Source organism: Pelobates fuscus, chromosome 7 (genome assembly GCF_036172605.1).
Source record: "Pelobates fuscus isolate aPelFus1 chromosome 7, aPelFus1.pri, whole genome shotgun sequence".
Lineage (NCBI taxonomy): Eukaryota > Metazoa > Chordata > Amphibia > Anura > Pelobatidae > Pelobates > Pelobates fuscus.
Window position 1 is genome coordinate 141395241 of NC_086323.1, and position 14569 is coordinate 141409809.

Consider the following 14569-nt stretch of genomic DNA (forward strand, 5'->3'; position numbering starts at 1 on the left):
CTGTAGCGTGGCCGAGTTGCTCGCCGGTCCGCGGTGCCCGGCCGGAGTGATAGGAAGGTGCACACTTCTATATTTTTTCAATTCTTTATTTTGGTTGTGCGTGAGATTACAAGTAAGCTTACCAATTACCATGCCTTAACTGTGTAAGTAAGCATTTTAGATAACATGTATTAGTAAACAAGAACATGGCATTTGCAATATCTGCACATTTTAAAGCGTTAATGAGAAAGATAGAGAAACATAACAAGCTACAGCCTTAGGTTGCACACTCAGTTAGAGGAAAAATTGTCCACTGCCACTGGGAGTCTTGTCAAGGGAGCTCTCTAATCTGTAATCTTTAACAAAAATTATATAAGACAATAGACATGTGCAATGTGTTTCGGTCTGAATGTGAATTCGGACGAATTTCGGGCAATTCGGACATTCAGGTATTTCCGATTGTCCGAATTGCGAAAATCCCAAAAATTTTCCCCATGCACATGTCGAAAGGAAATAAAACACATTTGAGTGGGCACTAGAGACATAAGACAATATATTTGCATGAGTTTACATGATCCGATTCCCAATATTGGAAGGCTGCTGGAGCCTGTAGGTAGGTAACAGAAGGTTGCAGCAGGTCAGGCGTAAGGTAGGACATCCCTCCAGCCTCAAGCTGATGTATAGACCGGCATCTCTGGACCACGAACTCGGTAACTCCCTGAGCTGAGTTTTTCCCGATTGCGGTATGCGGACCTCCGCTGTTGTGGGTCTGGGTCAAGACCCTTGAGGCCTTTAGCCTGGTGTCGGTAGTGTCTCTGAGTGCTTCTGCTGCTCAATCCAGGTTGCCTGTGTGCGCTCTTGTATTCTCTCCCAGAATCTTTGGGAGATTACATCTAGGCACTGCAGGGTATTTTCACTGGTGTCGTTATAAGGCCTTAGGCATAGGCAGAGGCCTGACTCGTTTTGTGGAAGCGCAGCCGGTCCCCAGTAGGCCGCTTCAGAATAGTTTGAGTCCCACGGCTGGGTACATGCATGAAACAGGTGTCAGAATCACCCGGGTGCCCCTGAATTAGATAGACCCTTGCGGAGAGTGTTTTTGGTGAGTAGCTGGGGTTAGCTCCCCAAATTCTCTCTGAGTCTGAAGAGCTTGGTGTCATACCTTGGTATGCGCGCGGCACATGCAGCTTCCAGGATGTGCCGCGGGGCAGCCACAAAGTCTCCGATCCCACGCATTCCTAGCCACAGTGAAGGTCATGCGGTGTTTGGTTGCTCCTCGTGCAGAGCAGCCCCTGCATGATCTTTCTTCTGGCAAGACTTCCTGATCATTTTGGCAGCCTTGCACCACCGACAGGAGTCCTTGGAAATTACAGGACCCTGTAGGTGTAGGCTTTTTATAGCATTAAAATGACAGGTCATATGCTGTAAGTTTCTGGTTCCCTGACTTTGCCTTGTTATTTCGTATTTGAGTATCTCTGGTATCCTTGACCTTGGCTTTCTATTTTGACTCTTTTGATGCTTATCTAGGGCACACGTTAACCCGGCTGTTCTATGGTCTGGTATACGTAGCTTCTCTCTTTTTATTTATTCATTCTGGTTACTGTTTCCTTATACTCTGTGTGTGTGGGTTACCCAGTCTTGGCACTTGGTCTTAACACGTCTGCGCTGCATGAAGGCCTGGCTCTGCCCCCAAGTCTTATTTTATTTATTTATTTTTAAATTCTTTATTTTCGTGCGATCAAAAAATCATAGTGTATTACCACAACAGTAGACACACGCACTTTGGAATCATTACACAGTAAATGGCATTGTGATGGTACAATTCGCACATTTTTTAAAATGATTATGGGGCATTCCACTATATGGCCTCTTACATTAAAAATGACTTGTGCCGGGGGGCGGGGCCTAACCAGCATGGCCGACAGAGCTACTACTGTGGCCTATACACCTGACGGCTCCCACAGGGGGAGGAAACAACCGATCCTCTACTCTGGGGCCACCCGGAAACTACAGCTGCCCCCCTCCCCTCCCCCCCCCGGATCGGTTGGTCGAGGTAGGTGTGAGCTATGGTAGCTTTATACAGCCGAGCTGTACCGATAGGGCATGACTGTAGTAACGGCATAGTTGCCTTATTGTTTGGTGCTATTCAGGCGTAGGAATCTCTGTTGCTAATATTACCTGTTACCCCAGGGTGATGGGGGGCAGGGGGTGTGCCACTGAGCAGAGAAGTGTGGCCTTATAAGGCACATTTCGTGTCTTATGGACTGTTTGCTTGGTAATTTCAACCTAAAATTGAACCGTGAGATATAATATTGTAAAAATAAATTTGCATAATACGGTACTTTAACAAAACATATTAAATAGATAAAAGGCTGTAGGTAGTGAGAATTAAGTCAGGTCGTGGTGTGTCTGTTCTCTCTGGGCATGAAGACCGTTGCAGCATTCACATTCCAAAGTTGGGGGTATGACGATGTTGTTGAGGCATTATCGTTGTTAGGGAGTCCCAGTGCTGCCATCAATGCTGGGCATCATCAATGCTGGGCCTTCTTTAGGATCTGTGGCCTTGTAGTGCTTGCCTCCTTTGTCACCCAGAGGATCCCTGGGGTCGACCATTTGTAGGTAATGCCTGCTGCTTGAAGTGGTTTGGTGAGGGGATGCATATTTTTTCCACCACATTAGTGTAGCCCTACTTAAGTCCTGGAGTCGGCATGCCTCAAAATCATAGGGAGTCTTTTCATGGAGTGCAGCCAGCAATCCCAGTTTATCTGACATTGTTTGGCATCGCAGGATGATGTCTCGTGGAGCTGCATTGGGTGCTTGTAGAGATTTAGCTATTCTGTAGACTCCGTCAAATAAGAACGTTTTGGCTTGTCTCGCTGGTAGTACTGCAGCCACTAGGCGCCTGATGAAATGAGGTAGCTCCTCCAGCGGTACTGACTCCTGGATCCCTCTGATCTTACTATTCTTACGTCGTCCCCTGTCGTCCAGTAGGTTTACTTGTCTGGACAGGATAGCTTGTGTGAAGTGTAGGTGTTGTACCTTCTCCCACAGTGCATGAAGGCCCTGTTTCAGGCTGACAATTTCGCCTTTGGTCGCCTAGATGCGCGCTGTCACTGCTTGCACGGTTTTGAGCACCGCCAGATCTGCTTCCAACATCTGCCTGAGATTATGTTGCAGGCCTGTCAGCATTGCCTGTATGTCTTTCTTTGAGGCGGGGGTACAGTCCTCTGCTTCCGAACTGGGCTCAGGATGTCAGGGGCTTTCAAGTGGTTCCCCTTCCTCCAAGGGCAGTGGGGAGGCCTCAGGGGCGGTTAAGGCCTGCGCAAGGAGACTGCAGCATTTGGCTGATGTCGCTTTGTGGCTTCTAGGTGTGTAGGAGCGGTTTTTAAGACCTGCATCCCATCACACCTGTGCTTTGCAGGCTGGATTGCAAGTCTTCCAATCCGAGTGTGTTCCACAGCCAGATTCCTCTGGCTATGTCACACAGCTGTCCACCCACGTGGTAGGCCTTGCCTCCTCTGCGTCGATTTTTGGGGCCCAGGGTCATGAAAAAAGGCATTAGCAGTATTTGAGGAATGCTCTGGAGGTGATGGTAGTGTGTTGGTCTGGGATTACAGCGGGATGTCCCCGATTTTAGCAGATTTGAGTTAGTAGTTTAGGAGCTCAAATAAGGTACGTCTGCTCCAGTGCTGTGTCAAGCTCCGCCCCCAAGTCTTATTTTATTTTAAGAATTGATTTGTTTATTCTTGTTTTTGTATGTCCTTGTGTTTTATGTAATTTTATTTTAACTGGTATAATAATTTTTATTAAAGAATTTTTCAAAATTAACAAAAATGAATAAAAAAACAACAAACAAATTATTAACAGAACAAAACTTCTGTCCAATATTGAATTTTTGAACAATATTATCAATTTAAGCAATAATCAATTACAAATAAGGCATTTAATAATTAATAATTATGTAAATATATGTGCTGGTAACATGTAATATACATTATATCTCGGCTTGCCCACTTGAGGCTCTAGCACGGGTCAGCCCCCCAACTTAGGGGGTCAGCAGTTAATCAAATAATTTGTTACCCAACTTTTATATTTTACATTGATATACCTAGTATAGTACATTTTATTTGTCTTGAAACAAGGCTAGCAGTAACAACTGTTTGTGATTGCATTCTGTGTAGTTATCTTAAAGTGGACTTGAAAAGGTAGGGAGTTTTTCCACTACATATTTCCACTATATATTTTAAAATACCTATATTTGTACTAAAGGTAAGCCTTTAGTATATTTGTACAAAAGGTAAAACTAACATCCTTAGTTTTATTTTATTACAGGACCATACCATACCATCAGAGCAGCATATCTTCTAACATTGGGAAGTATGAATGTAGGGCAAGAGGTACATCGGGCAACTAGGAGGGGTGCAATGCAGATCACTGGTGATGCAACAAAAGGTCTGCTGGTATCAGGGCTGCCCATGTGTAAAGTGCTATTGAAGGGCCTGCCAAATCCAGGATGACTGGACTACCAGTTCTGGGACTGTTTTGAGTTATTCAGCTATTTTTGCTTTCATTTTTAGGGTGGCTGTCAATTCATCAAAACTTGCTATTTGGTGAATAAATTCCAAAAACTGTAGATTGCTTTGTCCACATTTTACCAGTTACATCCCTGAACTGAGCATTTTTATGTCCCCCATGATAAAATCAGCAATGTGTCACGCAAGACGTATTTTAGGTTGATATAGCCAAACTGAAAACAAAGTCAACTTGGATGTTTCCTCCAATTTGGCCATGTTAGCCTAAGATTTGAAATTCACTTTGAACTTCTGACGATCCACACTTTGTGAATAACCTTGTAGGATTCATATATAAAGAAGAAAGAGAATGTCCTAAAACTAGAGTACTCTAAATGTGCATTCCATTGGTTTCCATGGTGATTGTGCTACTTCAAGAATGTTTACCTATATTATAATTCTCTATTCTGACACCTTTAAAAACAAGACTTTCTGCAGCATTTGATGTAGTACAAATGTTCAGACTGAGCTCCAAAATCACTATAGTTTTCTGCAGCACTCTCCTGAAAAGATTAATTCCAGTTTCTATCTATTTATTTTACTACTTGCAGGGATTGTGGGCCATTCCCTCTGTTCAGAGGCCTGAAGCAGCTAATGCATTTGAGTCAGTATATTGTTAACTATAACAGTATTAATCACTAAAGTTTGACACCATAAAGAATAGGACAAATCCATTTGGCTACTTACGGGGCCATTCAGACTGCAAAATCCAGACATTATTCTCAATATTTAACAATGTCCGGATTTGCAGATTTCACCAGACCAAACGCCACCAGACAGCTGAGATCTGGACTTGAACGTATCAAATCCGGATGTTTCAAATAAGACCCCTGGCAATCAGGGCCGGACTGGGAACTAAAAGCAGCCCTGGAAAAAAATTCTATGCCAGCCCAATAATGCGTCACGCCAGCATAGTGTGCTGATATAGAGGGTAAAACAATACCGGTAACTTAAAAATGAAAACTATTACTCCAGCGAAAGAACGCATATAGGGCTTCAAAATAAACAAAAGAGCGCCTTTATTTTAAGCAGACATTCATTTGCATGTAATCAATGTTTCTGTACAACTAATTTGGCCTATTAAGGACATTTTAGTACTGGGATTGAAATGGTGAATGTATGCAGTTGCACAACTGAAAAGAAAAATTAAGTTATCTTGCTCATTTTGAAGTCCTATGGGTACGCTCTTCACTTTGAATATGTTATTGTGCATGAGTATGCAACTAGCAACAAGACTGGTATGTATATATTAATGACATTTACGTGTGTATTATGCATATATAAATGTATATTAATATATTATAGGCATAATTATATATGTTGCTAATACACACATCAATATACATGCATATAAATATATATATATATGTGTGTGTGTGTGTGTGTGTATTACTGTCAGGATCATATCAATTACGTCTATTACGTTTACCTCGTTTAGTGTATCGTCTCCAATTGTCTCCTTTTTGTCTCTTACAGCGACCCTTGTGTTTCTTTTACTTCATCCCAGTCCCTGTGTGTTTCTTTTTACCCTTCTCCAGCCTCTGTATGTCTCTTTCCCCCAGCCCCTTTGTCTCTTTCTCCCTTTCCAAATCTCATCTGTGTTTCTCTTTCTAACCCCAGACTCTGTGATCCTCTTTCTCTTCTCCCAGCCACTCTGTGTCTCTTTTTCCCCCAGCCCAGTGTTTCCTCCCACAAATCTTGTGTTACTTTGTTCCCCTTCCCTTCTGTATGTCTTTGTTCCCCCAACAAACCGTCTTTGTCTTTCTCCCCTCTCCTCCATGTGTCTGTCTTCCCCCTCTCCTCCCTGTGTCTCTCTTCCCCATCTCCACCCGTGTCTCTCTCTCTTACCCCTCTGTCTCCCCCCTTCCCCTGTGTCTCTCTATTACTCTTTCCCCCCCCATCTCCTGTGTCTCTCTATTACCCCTCTCTTTGTCCCCCCCCATATCCCGTGTCTCTCTATTACCCCTCTCTTTGTCCCCCATTCCCCTGTGTCTCTCCATTACCCCTCTCTTTGTCCACCCATCCCTGTGTCTCTCCATTACCCCTCTCTTTCCCCCCCATCCCCTGTGTCTCTCTATTACCCCTCTCTTTGTCCCCCCTTCCCTGTGTCTCACCATTACCCCTCTCTTTGTCCCCCCTTCCCCTGTGTCTCTCCATTACCCCTCTCTTTGTCCCCCTTCCCCTGTCTCTCCATTACCCCTCTCTGTGTCCCCCTTCCCCTGTCTCTCCATTACCCCCCTCTTTGTCCCCCTTCCCCTGTGTCTCTCCATTACCCCTCTCTTTGTCCCCCTTCCCCTGTCTCTCATTTACCCCTCTCTTTGTCCCCCTTCCCCTGTCTCTCCATTACCCCTCTCTTTGTCCCCCTTCCCCTGTCTCTCCATTACCCCTCTCTTTGTACTCCTTTCCCTGTCTCTCCATTACCTCTCCCCACATGCGGCCGGCGGCTGCGATATTCTTAAAAACGGCTGCAGGGCTCCCTCTCTATAGGGAGTAAGAGCTCTGCAGCCCCCAGGTGCCGCGGCCCACCGGGAAATTTCCCGGTATCCCGGTGGGCCAGTCCGGCCCTGCTGGCAATGCAAGAGATAAACATGTGGCAGGTGGCCAGCACTCACCACACTGAAGTAAAAAATAAGTAAATCAGCCTATTGACCCCATATTACTTTAAGAGAGACATTTAACCTCCCTATGCCCCCACCTGTCATGTGGCTGGTATTACTTTAAGAGAGACATTTAACCTCCCTATGCCCCCACCTGTCATGTGGCAGGTGGGAGCATATCTACTAAACTAGCGACTGGACAACCATTGTTTCCCAGTTGCTAGAAAGGCTCCATTCCATGCAGATAAGTGCTGTAAGTATCAGGTTGGGGACTTTAAATAAAATAATGGGGGTTGGACAGACCATCCCCTTCTCCCACCTGAGGACAGTGGTTTGGGCTACTTAATAACCTCATATCCCCACCTGTAGGTGTCAGGTGGAGGCCAATATTAAAGAGTGCCCTCCACAAATATTGGCACACTTGGTACATATGAGCAAAGAAGGCTGTGACTAATTGTCTTTATTGTTAAACCTTTTGATCGTTTGTTAAAAAAAAAAAAAAAAAAATATTTTGCTCTCATGGATATACAGGTGATACTCGAAAAATTTGAATATCGTGCAAAAGTTAATTCATTTCAGTAATGCAACGTAAAAAGGGAAACCAGGGCCGTCATCAGGGGGTGACAACAATGACGGTTGTCACGGGCCAGGCAGTAATGGGGGGCCCGGATTGCTCTGGCAGTCCCGGGCCCCACTTTTTTTCTCTGCACACATAGATAGCGAATATCGCTATCTATGTGTGCAGCAGCGGGCCCCCGGCTCCCTGTTACCGCAGAGGGGGCCCAGCACACTGCCTCTTCTCCTCTCTTCTAATAACTCTTGCGAGACCCGGTTACCATGGCAACGCTCCGCGGGTCTCGCAAGAGTTAATGGAAGAGAGGAGAAGAGTAGAAGCAGTGTGCTGGGCCCCCTCTGCGGTAACAGGGAGCCGGGGGCCCCCCATGCCACCGGACCACCAGGGATCATGGAATCTCCCCCCTCCCTGGACACAGGTAAGAAGCAGTAAGGGTGGAGTAATATAAAATTAAAACAATTAATGGGAAAATGCCCCCCCCCCCCCCAGTTTGCACATTTACACACACACACTCTGCATACACTAACACAACACACACTGCATACACTAATACAACACACACTGCATACACTAATACAACACACACACTGAATACACTAACACAACACACACTGCATTCACTAATACAACACACATACTGCATACACTAACACAACACACACTCTGCATACACTAACACAACACACACACTGCATACACTTACACAACACACTCTGCATACACTAATACAACACACACACACACACACACTGCATACACTAATACAGTACACACACTGCATACACTAATACAACATACACTCTGCATACACTACATACTAACACACTCACTGCATCCACTACACTGACACACACTCTGCATTCGCTACACATTAACACACTCTGCATTCACTACACTAACACACACTCTGCATACGCTACACACTAACACACTCTCTGCATTCACTACACATTACACTAACACACACTCTGCATCCGCTACACACTAACACACTCTCTGCATTCACTACACATTAACACATTCTGCATTCACTACACTATCCCACACTCTGCATCCTCTACACACTAACACACTCTCTGCATTCACTACACACTAACACACACTCTGCATTCATTACACACTAACACACATTCTGCATTCACTACACACTAACACACACTCTGCATTCATTACACACTAACACACACTCTGCATTCACTAAACTATGCACACACTCTGGATTCACTATACTGACACACACTCTGCATTCACTACACTAACATACAATCTGCTTTAACTGTACACACAGCATCCACTACACAAACATCCTGTATTCACAGTACACACACTACATCCACCACAAATTTAAACACTCTGCATTCACTATACACAGACACTGCGTCTTATACACACACTACATCCACTACAGACACTGTATCCACTAAACACATTTCATCTAGTACATACAAACACTACATCCACTACACAAACACACACTACATCACTGTACCCACACTACATCCACTACTCAAACACACTCTGCGTTCACTATACACACTGCATTCGCTACACAAACACACACTCTGCATTCACTGCACAAACAGTATCTAATACACACAAACACTACATCCATTACACACATTCTAATTCACTTCCACTATACACACCACATTCAGTCCTGCATCATTGTTAGCGGACTAGGTAGGGCTTGGGCGGGCGAGGGAGGGAGGGAGGGGGGGGGGGACAGACCTTGTGCTTTGTCAGGGGCCCCAAAATTTCTGATGGCGGCCCTGGGGGAAACTAATATATGAGATAGACGCATTACATGCAAAGCAAGATAGTTCAAGCCGTGATTTGTCATAAGTGCGATGATTATGGTTTACAGCTCATGAAAACCCAAAATCCACAATCTCAGTAAATTAGAATATTGTGAAAAGGTGCAATATTCTAGGCTCACAATGTCCCACTCTAATCAGTTAAGTAAGCCATAACACCTGCAAAGGGTTTCTGAGCCTTTAAATGGTCTCTCAGTCTCGTTCAGTAGGAATCACAATCATGGGGAAGACTGCTGACCTGACAGTTGTGCAGAAAACCATCATTGACATCCTCCATAAGGAGGGAAAGCCTCAAAAGGTAATTGCGAAGGAAGTTGGATGTTCCCAAAGTGCAGTATCAAGGCACATTAATAGAAAGTTATGTGGAAGGGAAAAGTGTGGAAGAAAAAGGTGCACACGTAGCAGGGATGACCGCAGCCTGGAGAGGATTGTCAGGAAAAGGCCATTCAATGTGTTGGTGACTTTCACAAGGAGTGGACTGAGGCTGGAATTAGTGCATCAAGAGCCACCACACACATGGATCCTGGACATGGGCTTCAGATGTAGTATTCCTCTTGTCAAGCTGCTCCTGAACAACAAACAACGTCAGAAGCGTCTTACCTGGGCTAAAGAAAAACAGACCTGGTCTTTTGCTCAGTGGTCCAAAGTCCTCTTTTCTGATGAGAGCAACTTTTGCATCTCATTTGGAAACCAAGGACCCAGAGTCTGGAGGAAGAATGGAGAGACACACACTGCAAGATGCTTGACGTCCAGTGTGAAGTTTCCACAGTCTGTGTTGATTTGGGGAGCCATGTCATCTGCTGGTGTTGGTCCACTGTGCTTCATTAAGTCCAGGGTCAACACAGCCGTCTACCAGGAGATTTTGGAGCACTTCATGCTTTCTTCCGCAGACGAGATCTAGGGGGATGCTGACTTCATTTTCCAGCAGGACTTGGCACCTGCCCACACTGCCAAAAGCACCAAAGCCTGGTTCAATGACCGTGGGATTACTGTGCTTGATTGGCCAGCAAACTCACCTGACCTGAACCCCATAGAGAATCTATGGGGCATTGCCAAGAGAAAGATGAGAGACATGAGACCGAAAAATGCAGAAGAGCATTCTAGTCTTCCATAACGCCTCAGCAGTGCCACAGGCTGATAGCTTCCATGCCACGTCGCATTGAGGTAGTAATTGCTGCAAAAGGGGCCCAAACCAAGTACTGAGTCCATATGCATGCTTATACTTTTCAGAAGTCCGATATTGTTCTATGTACACTCCTTGTTTTTTTGATTGCATGTAATATTCTAATTTACAGAGATTGTGGATTTGGGATTTTCATGAGCTGTAAGCCATAATCATCATCACACTTATGACTATCTTGCTTTGCATGTAATGTGTCTATCTCATATATCAGTTTGCCCTTTTACGTTGCATTACTGAAATAAATGAACTTTTGCACGATATTCTAATTTTTCGAGTATCACCTGTAATTTGTATCAAACAATGTCCTTAGTTCTGAGCAGCTTAAAAATGTTTATACAATTTTCAGGTTGACACACATTCAGATTCAGATACACACAGGTACATATACAAATATACACTGACACAGGTATTCACACACTCAGATACACACAGACAGATATACACATGCACAATTACACAGATACATGCACACACTGGCACAGATATGTACACACATTCAGATACAAACAGGTACACATACAAATACACACCGACACAGATATGCACACACTCAGATACACACAAACACAAGTAGACATATAAATTGGCACACATAGGTACACATACACACAGATACATACATATATGTAACAATCAACATATATTTAGCCAGCATCCTTCTGTTGCAAACATAAACCTGGGCAGAGTTCTGAAAATTGAGCCATTACCATGAAAAACAAAGGCCTATTCCTGTTGATAACTTTAATCTCTATAATCATAACTTCATTTTAAGAACTTTGCCCAATGTTATACATCACTTTCCATGACTGATTGTTTAGATTTGCACAATTAATTCTTCCGATTGTATGTATCACAACAAATGTTAAGAATAATACATACCTATCAATATTGGGAGGTGTGGGATTGGCCTGGTCAATAGAGGTGTGCCAGTGAAGCCACTTGCATTACTGGCATTGTTCAATTTCTGTGTTCCTGTCTGGAAAAGAGGTAGTGCCACCCAAAGAAGGGATGGGTCAGTTTTGTGTGAATGCAATGCCTCGCTGACTGTCTCCTTGGCATGCCCCACTCTGGCATTCTTTGCTTTGCCCAGTTGCCCTGACACCAGTCAGCACAGCAGATGTGTTTGCATTGTGCTTGCAGAGAACGGTTCCCTGGTGCCCTTAGCAGTGGAACACTAGGGAATCAAAATTTGATGGTGAGAGAGGACCTCAAAATCGGGACAGCCATGTTAATTCACAACTGTTGGGAGGTCTAGATACATTTATAAGAATGTAGTAAACAGAAAAATTTGCCAAAATGTTAAAAGTGGCACAATCACCATGGAAACTAATCTATGCTTATGTTTTCCACTGTTACAACTTCCTGTCTATTCCTAGTCTATTTTTCACAGTCACAAATCCTGTGAATAAATCAATTGATTTGTCTCAAGGGTTTAATTGCATTAAAGGGTTACTTCAAACACCAAAACCACTTCAGTGATTTGAAGTGGTAATAGTGCCCGAAGCATGCATTGGAAGCGTTTCACTTTGAAACGCTGCACATACCAAGTTTAACCCCTTTGCTGCCGCAGGTGTAACTCCACCTCCAGCAGCATCATTGGGGTGCTTTTGATGCACAGAATCTAATTCAATGGCTGAGAGTGGTCAGCAGATGCACTCAGTCAATGACCGGTTAACAGGGCAAACTGTTGTGAAATGTTTTGGTTCATTACTGGCAACAGCGCCAGGGTACTAAAGGGACACTATAGTCACCTGAACAACTTTAGCATAATGAAGCAGTTTTGGTGTATAGAACATGCCCCTGCAGCCTCACTGCTCAATCCTCTGCCATTTAGGAGTTAAATCCCTTTGTTTATGAACCCTAGTCACACCTCCCTACATGTGACTTGCACAGCCTTCCATAAACACTTCCTGTAAAGAGAGCCCTATTTAGGCTTTCTTTATTGCAAGTTCTGTTTAATTAAGATTTTCTTATCCCCTGCTATGTTAATAGTTTGCTAGGCCCTGCAAGAGCCTCCTGTATGCGATTAAAGTTCAATTTAGAGATTGAGATACAATTATTTAACCCCTTCAGGACCGCTGACGGTTCAGGACCGTCAGCGGTAAAACGTGCGTTTGGACCGCTGACGGTCCTGAACCGTCATAACGGTATGGGGCTACTTACCTGATCGCCGTCGGTCCCACGGCGGCGATCAGCTCTCCTCCCGGTCCAGGGGGACTGCCTGTCTGCCCGGGCAGTCCCCCCTCGGCAGATCAGGACCCCACGTCCATGTGATCACTCGATCACATGACCGCAATAGGGGTCCATGTGTCTGCCTGCAGGGGGACTGTCTGTGCTGACAGGCAGTCTCCCTGCAAGTGAAAAATCACAAATAAAGTTTTAAAATAAAGTAATAAGTGTGAAAAAAATAATAATATGTGTATATATATATGATATATATACATGTATTATATCTATATATACCTATATATAATATATGTATATATATCATATATATAATGTCATACTAAGTGTATTTTTATATTTATATATACGTATATTAATATAAAAATACACTTATATTTAAATTACACACGAATATATACAATATATATAATAACTATATATATGGTATATATATATTATTATAAAATACAAATAATATGTTAATAAAAATAAATAAAAAATAAAAATAATTTTTAATAATTAAAAAAAAAAAATATATATATATGCAATTTTATTCTAACAGTATTTTGATATTGATATATATATATGTATATCAAAATACACTTAGAATGTAATGATATCTATATCTATGTATAAATAAATAAATAAAAATAATACGAAATATACATATGTCCACATACATAATAACATAAATAATTTCATAAATATACACGTAGACGCCAAATATCTAAATATGTATATATATTAAAATTATACGTGCATATTTATGTAATATTTTTACCTAATAAAGTAATTTTAATGATTGCAATTTGAGGGACCTGCCTGCCAACCCAGGCCGAAAGTCCAGATAATTTAATTTGCTAGCACTGTGTTTAACCCTGTAACTTTCTATGACACCCTAAATCCTGTACATGGGGGTACTGTTTTACTCGGGAGACTTCGCTGAACACAAATATTAGTGTTTCAAAACAGTAAAACATATCACAGCAATGATATTGTCAGTGTAAGTGAAGTTTTTTGCATTTTTCACACACAAACAGCTCTTTCACTGAGGATATTATTGCTGTGATATATTTTACTGTTCTGATACACTAATATTTGTGTTCAGCGAAGTCTCCTGAGTATAACAGTACCCCACATGTAGAGGTTTTATAGTGTTTGTGAAAGTTACAGGGTCAAATATAAGGCTTGATTTTACTTTTTTTTTTTTATTGAAATTTGTCAGATTGGTTAGGTTGCCTTTGAGAGCGTATGGTAGCCAAGGAATGAGAATTAGCCCCATGATGGCATACCATTTGCAAAAGAAGACAACCCAAGGTATTGCAAATGGGGTATGTTCAGCCTTTTTTAGTAGCCACTTAGTCACAAACACCGGCCAAAGTTAGCGTTTTTTGCATTTTTAACACACAAACAAATATAAATGCTAACTTTGGCCAGTGTTTGTGACTAGGTGGCTACTAAAAAAGACTGGACATACCCCATTTTGAATAACCTGGGTTGTCTACTTTAAATAAATATGTACATGTTAGGTGTGTTTCGGGGATTTATGACAGATAACGGTGTTACAATGTCACTATTGATACATTTAAAATATATATATATATTGAAACAGCAATTTCCTACTTGTATTTATAGGCCTATAACTTGCAAAAAAAAGCAATAAAGCATGTAAACACTGGGTGTTTTTA